This window comes from Elaeis guineensis, chromosome 2 (genome assembly GCF_000442705.2).
Source record: "Elaeis guineensis isolate ETL-2024a chromosome 2, EG11, whole genome shotgun sequence".
NCBI classification, from domain to species: domain Eukaryota; kingdom Viridiplantae; phylum Streptophyta; class Magnoliopsida; order Arecales; family Arecaceae; genus Elaeis; species Elaeis guineensis.
This window is the reverse complement of record NC_025994.2, coordinates 18,679,509-18,685,934: the sequence shown is the minus strand read 5'-3', so window position 1 is coordinate 18,685,934 and position 6,426 is coordinate 18,679,509. Positions and strand designations below refer to the sequence as shown.

General features: G+C 42.2%; 1 pseudogene; it reads left to right on the top strand.

Annotated features, from left to right (window-relative positions):
* The first annotated feature begins 229 nt into the window (after window positions 1–229).
* On the top strand, window positions 230–4,805 carry LOC105058882 (phospholipase A1-Igamma1, chloroplastic-like; annotated as a pseudogene).
* The last annotated feature ends 1,621 nt before the right edge of the window (window positions 4,806–6,426 follow it).

The following is a 6,426-nucleotide window of genomic DNA, read 5'->3' as shown; positions in this document are numbered from 1 at the left end:
TCAAATTTAAATGAATGCATGCTATATATCATATTTAGATCCTAGTGTAGGATAAATTCATATTATTTAATTAGATTAATTAATAATTTTTGCTGTAAAATAGTGATTTTGAAAAAAATTTAAAATTACCATTTTACCCCTGCACTGAATTTTCCCACACAAGCTTCCTCAAGAGCTCTGGATTCATTTTATCTTTGAGTGCCACAACAAAAATTTGGAATGAAGGGGGATGGCAGTTGCCTCTTCAGTGCCCTTGAAAGGCAAATTTAAAGGAGGAGAAGATAGAAAGCCATCGCTGGAGAAATTAAATTCTCGAGAAGACCATCGTATGAGTGGTCCCATCAATCGTGATTATTCGCCATGAGCCCTGTCTATCGGGCTGATGTCATCAATTTTAAATGTTGAGGATGCATGTGAAAGCATGAGAGCGTGCATCCCCAGATCTGAGGTATGACTTTAGAGATATTGCTTTCGTCTTATTCTCAGACTTAGAAGTAGGAAGATACTGTTATGATAGTACCGTGAATACGTTGGATTGGCATGTTATCATGGAATACCTCGGGCCAGCAAGCTATCATCGTGATTGCCAATCCAAGCATCGAGCTGAGGTATGTGGAGTTGAGTTATTTGCATCCAGTCTGCTGTGCGACCTGTCTGTCACGTGAGCTTCCTTCATTATCTCGACCTATCAATTTTCTGACACGTGTAGTAGCCATTCACCCCGAGTGGATAAGTTCGGGTGTAATCAACCTTCCATATCTCGTGAAAGTAGATAAGGGCTAGAATATCTCGTCTACTAACAGCACGTTCAACAATCCAACAATTTGACAACCTCAGAACTGTGCATGTTTCCACGGTTGTTAGGCCATATTTTCTATAAATAGCTAAAGCCCTGACGATCCAGGTAGGTAACTTCTCTCAGAGAATCAGTTACTGCTTTCATTATTCTCTGATTCTTGACTTGAATGTCGGAGGATCCTCGTCGGAGTGAAAACCTCCAGTTCGGACTCTGTTTTGCATGTCACTCCAGCACCACTATGTAAAGTCCTGTCATCTATCTTTCGACTTTAGCCAAAACAAGCAGCAACATCAAAAAAATAGTGCATCAAGCCCAAGTCTATTATCTCAAAGGTCTTTATCATATCTTTTCCAAATTCTTGAATCATCTTCTCACTATTTTTTGTATAGATTAAATTATTTACGTATAGAGAAACAATAAGCATGTTAAAGTTATCTTGAGTCTTGATGCATAGTGTCGGCTTACTTTTGCTCCTCTTGAATCCTTGATCGATTAAGTATCTATCAATTTTGCTGTACCAAGCTCATGGTATCTGTTTGAGTCTATACAAGGGTTTCTTCAATCTTAGTAGTTGATCTTCTTTTTATTTTATCATGAATCCTTGTGGTTGCTCAACATGTATTTTTTTTGCTAGAAAGTCATTCAAAAATGCAAACTTCACATCAAGTTAGTAAATTTACCAACCTTTTTGCTAAGGCAATTAAGGCTTAAATTGTATCGAGTTGTTGGTGCAAATGTTCTATTATAGTCGATCCTTAATTGTTGTGAATAACCTTTTGCCACCAATTTTGTCTTATATTTTTGTATAAAACTATGAGAGTTAAGTTTTGCTTTATAAACCTACATAACTCTAATGACTTTTATTCATTTTAATTTCTTCTTCCATAGCTTTCACCCAGACTTCTTCTTTTCCTATAGCTTCATAGTTACCTGATTTCATTACTGTGAAATTATATATCTAATAAATATCATCAAGTAATCTTATCTTTCTTAATGGGGGTGTTGATGTAGGATGGTAGGAGTTGATTGCTGACTTGACTTCTTATTTCTTGTCTCTTAATTTAAAAGTAATCATTCTTTTTTAGCCTCGGCCCTTTTCGACTTTTTTAGGTCTTCCAAATATGCATTATTTTTTAACACTGTTCTCTATTTTGTTTGTGCAGCTCCTCTTTCAAATAAAATAGCATAAACGTTTCCAACTTTTCTTCGACGTGTTGGATTTGTTCCCTACAGTGACCGTAATATACGCTACCATCAGATTTTTATAAATACTGTGGTCACCGCTTAAAGATATTGGAGAGTTGAAAATTTCCCCAAAATGTTAAACCTCATGAGGCTACTTCAAGTACTCTTCCTCTCAATGGCAGCCATTATACACAAATGAAAGCTATGAAAAATAATAATAATGGCAGCCATTATACACAAATGAAACATTTCTCCATAATATGATAATCTTGGATCTCTACTTTTCAGTGGAGATTCATCATCACTAAGCTTAGCCCCATCATCTAGAAACAATGCTGCAGATTCTCATCCGCAATTCCTTTTCTTCCAATAGTTGAAAGTTCCATCAACTCAAGTCATTTGCTCCAAAAACTCAACCGAACTATCACAATTATAGATCTATATATCCAGGGTCATTCTATTAGGAGCCCAAGGGTATTTAGACTGCAGTCCATCTTATGATGGATGATGCCTAATCATATATAGTATCTTGTGATATTTTTTAAGTACTGCAGACGATCCCTACGCACCATAAATTCACCATTTTTTTCATTTCACTTTGGTCATGTGGCTATGGTTCAACTAAAACCATGCCACGTCAAACCAAGCATTTAACTTCACCTTAAATTACCATCCTATTTTCATGTCTCTTTAGCTTGCCCCCCGCGGCTCTAGATGTGGTCTGGGATAAAAGTTTTGCCAGCATGGTCCCGGTGTTTTCCACTGCGGTCCCCTCACAAGCAGCCAGAGGTCTTCCCCCAGGGTCCGTGGCCCCTGGATTTCCAATTCTCCATTCACACAGCACAATTATATTCCAAAGAATGAAAGGGACAGAGACGTGCTGACGTACAAAATGTATCCAAATTTCTTTCCAACTGCGCGTTAAAAGGCAGTGGGAGGAGCAAGCTTGCCCTCATTTATTCCATCTTGTACCACTCCAGAGACACCTAGGTATTTTCTCAAAAAAGTAAATTGACTAAAGCAACATGCGTTCCTCCGTCATACGTCCTTTTAAAATCACACTCTTGACTTGGAATAGTTCCTAAGTTGGACTGTAGCCAATGCTTTAAACTATCCATTTGCCTACCCTTCTCTGTACTTGAATCAATTTCCATATCTCGCTCTCTCCAACCATTAATTCTTTCCACACCCCCCCTCCCTCCACCTCCCCACCCCCTCCACCAAGCGCTCACTTCTTGCACCACGCGCCGCCCACCGGTCCCCGATGCCCCCACCGCCGTTGAGCTGCCGCACGAAAAAACGCTCAAAAGCCGCTGTCAACCTCCGAACGACGCTATCCAACCTCCTCCACCTCCACCTCACCCCCAAACCAGAAAACTCCCTCGAGAACCTTGCTATCGCCTTGCCCGCAGATCGCCGGAGCCCAACCGAATCCCCCAAAGAAGACGTTTCCTCCCTCTGCTTCGAGCTCCATGGCTCCGGTGACTGGTCCCATCTCCTCAACCCGCTCCACCGCTGGCTCCGCCGTGAGATCGTCAAGTATGGCGAGTTTGCTCAGGCCACCTGCGACGCATTCGACTTCAACCCCTTCTCCGAATACTGCGGCAGCTGCCTCTATAACTGCCGCCGCCTCTTGGACAACCTCGGCCTCGCCAAGAACGGGTACGACGTCACCAAGTACATCTACGCCATGTCCCACATCGAGCTCCCTCGCTGGCTCGAACGCTCCATCCGGGCAGATGCCTGGAGCAAGGACTCCAACTGGATGGCCTACGTCGCGGTGAGCGACGGCACCGAGTCCCATCGAATCGGATGCCGAGACATCGTCGTCGCATGGCGCGGAACCATCGCGCCGGCCGAGTGGTTCGAGGACTTGTAAGGCAAGCTCGAGCCACTGGGCTCTGACCATGGCGACGTCAAAGTCGAGCATGGATTCCTCAGCATCTACACCTCCAAGAGCGACGCCACCCAGTACAACAAGTCGAGCGCCTCAGAGCAAGTGATGGAGGAGATCAAACGTTTGGTGAGCTTCTACAGACAGAAAGGCGAGCAAGTGAGCCTGACGATCACCGACCACAGCCTCGGCGGCGTGCTGGCTCTTCTCAACGCCTACGAGGCGGCGTCGGCCATTCCGGACCTGCCGGTGAGCGTGATATCCTTCGGGGCGCCTCGGGTCGGGAACATCGCATTCGGGGAGAAACTGAAAGAAATGGAGGTGAAGACACTGAGGGTGGTCGTGAAGCAGGACGTGGTGCCCAAGATGCCCGGGATCTTGTTCAACGAGGGGATCAAAAAGTTTGAGAACGTTACGGGAACGTTGGGTTGGGTCTACACCCACTTTGGACTGGAGCTGGAGTTGGATGCGAGATCCTCGCCGTATCTGAAGGAGGGATTGGATCTCCCGGGATTCTATAACTTGGAGACTTATTTGCACTTGGTGGATGGATATCTTAGCTCGGATACAGAGTTCCGGCTTGATGCCAAGAGGGATGTGGCGCTGGTGAATAGGGCGTCCGGGATGTTGAGGGAAGAATTGCAGATGCCGCCGTGCTGGTTGTTGGAAAAAATAAATATTAATTATATTAAAAAAATTGAAAGATCATATTAAATTTTGTAAACTTAATTATAATGACAAAAATCAAGAGTTACATTAAAAAATTAAGGATCACATGAAAAATCTAAAGTCACATGGGAAGTCTAAATAATAAATTTATTACGCAAGTCAAAAGATCATTTCTTATACCTATAAATAGGTGGTTGTTGTAGAATGTATGAAGTAGTAAAGTAGTATCAAAGAATAGAAAAGAAAAGGAAGAGCTTATGAGAAAAAGTTGTACTGCTCTATTGTTTTATAGTTTCTCATACTATTGTTGTATGTTCTACCACCAGTACATATTCTATCAAAGTGGTATCAGAGCACGGAGGTTGAAAATATGTCCAGCAGTATGTAATTTTTCATTCCACGACTCATCACCATCAATTATGAGAATTGAAACATTCAGATGAAGGCATTGCTAGACTCTCAAGATATTTAGGAGGTTGTTGAAAAGGGATATAAGGAACCCCAAGATGACCACGCATAAATGGCGGCACAAAGAACGATGCTTGTTGATCAAAGAAAAAAAGACAAGAAGGCCTTTTATTTCATCTATCAAGGGCTAGATGAAGTCGGATTCGAGAAGGTTGCTTGTGCCACCAACTCGAAGCAAGCTTGGAAGATCCTCGAGAACGCTCATTAGGACGTTGAGAAAGTGAAGAAGGTGCACCTCCAAATGTTGAGAGGCGAGTTCGAGACTTTGAAGATGAAGGAAGGGGAATCTATCTCGGATTACTTTACAAAGGTTCTCTCTAATGTAAACCAAATAAAAAAAAATGGTGAGAATGTGGAGGACAAGCATGTGGTGGAGAAGATCCTAAGATCCTTGGATCAGAAGTTTGACTATGTTGTGACTGTAATTGAAGGGTCCAAAGATGTGGACACTATGACAGTTGATGAACTTATGGGTTCTCTGCAAGTCCATGAGCAGATGATCTTGATGCGGAAAGAAGAACCCTTGGAGCAAGCCTTGAAGTGCAAGCTTACCATCAATGAAAAGAAGGATGGCCCAACTAGCGAAAGCAGTCAGATAAGTCACGGTCATAGTTATACTCGCGGATACGGTCATAGACAAGGCTGTGAATGAGGATGAGATTCCTTTGGATGTGGTAGAGGAAGAGGAGGCACAGGAGTTTTACCTAATGAAGAAAGCACACAAGGTCCCTCTGGCAGAAGAAGGCAAGGAGGTTTCTCAAGAGGAGGACGAAGGTATGACAAAAGTAAAATTAAATGTTATACTTGTGGTAAATATGGTCATTACTCCTCAGAATGTTATCATAATGAGAATAACTAAGTGCATGAGAAGGTCAACTATGCAAAGAAGGAGGAAGGAGAAGACGGTATCTTGCTACTAGCAGAGAAGGAAGAAGAAGCTTCCAATGAGAACATTTGGTACTTGGATACCGGCGTAAGCAATCATATATGTTGGTACAAACACATGTTCAAAGAGTTAGATGAGACAGTGGAAGGCAATGTTTCTTACGGTGATACCTCAAAAGTTCAAGTGAAGGGGATAGGTAAAATCCTAATTCAACTCAGGGATAGTTCTCAATAGTTCTTTTCTAATGTTTACTATGTGCCTAATATGAAAACAAATATCTTGAGTCTTGGTCAATTATTAGAAAAAGAATTTGATGTTGTCATCGAAGGTAGATACCTTTACTTAAGAAAATATGATCTGCTGATTGCAAAAGTACCTATGGCCAAGAACTGAATGTTTATATTGAACATCAAGTATGTTGTGACAAAGTGCTTGAGTGCATGCATGAAGGATGACACATGGCTATGGTACTTGAGGTTTAGGCATGTGAACTTTGGTTCCTTGAAATTCTTATCCTTGAAGGTG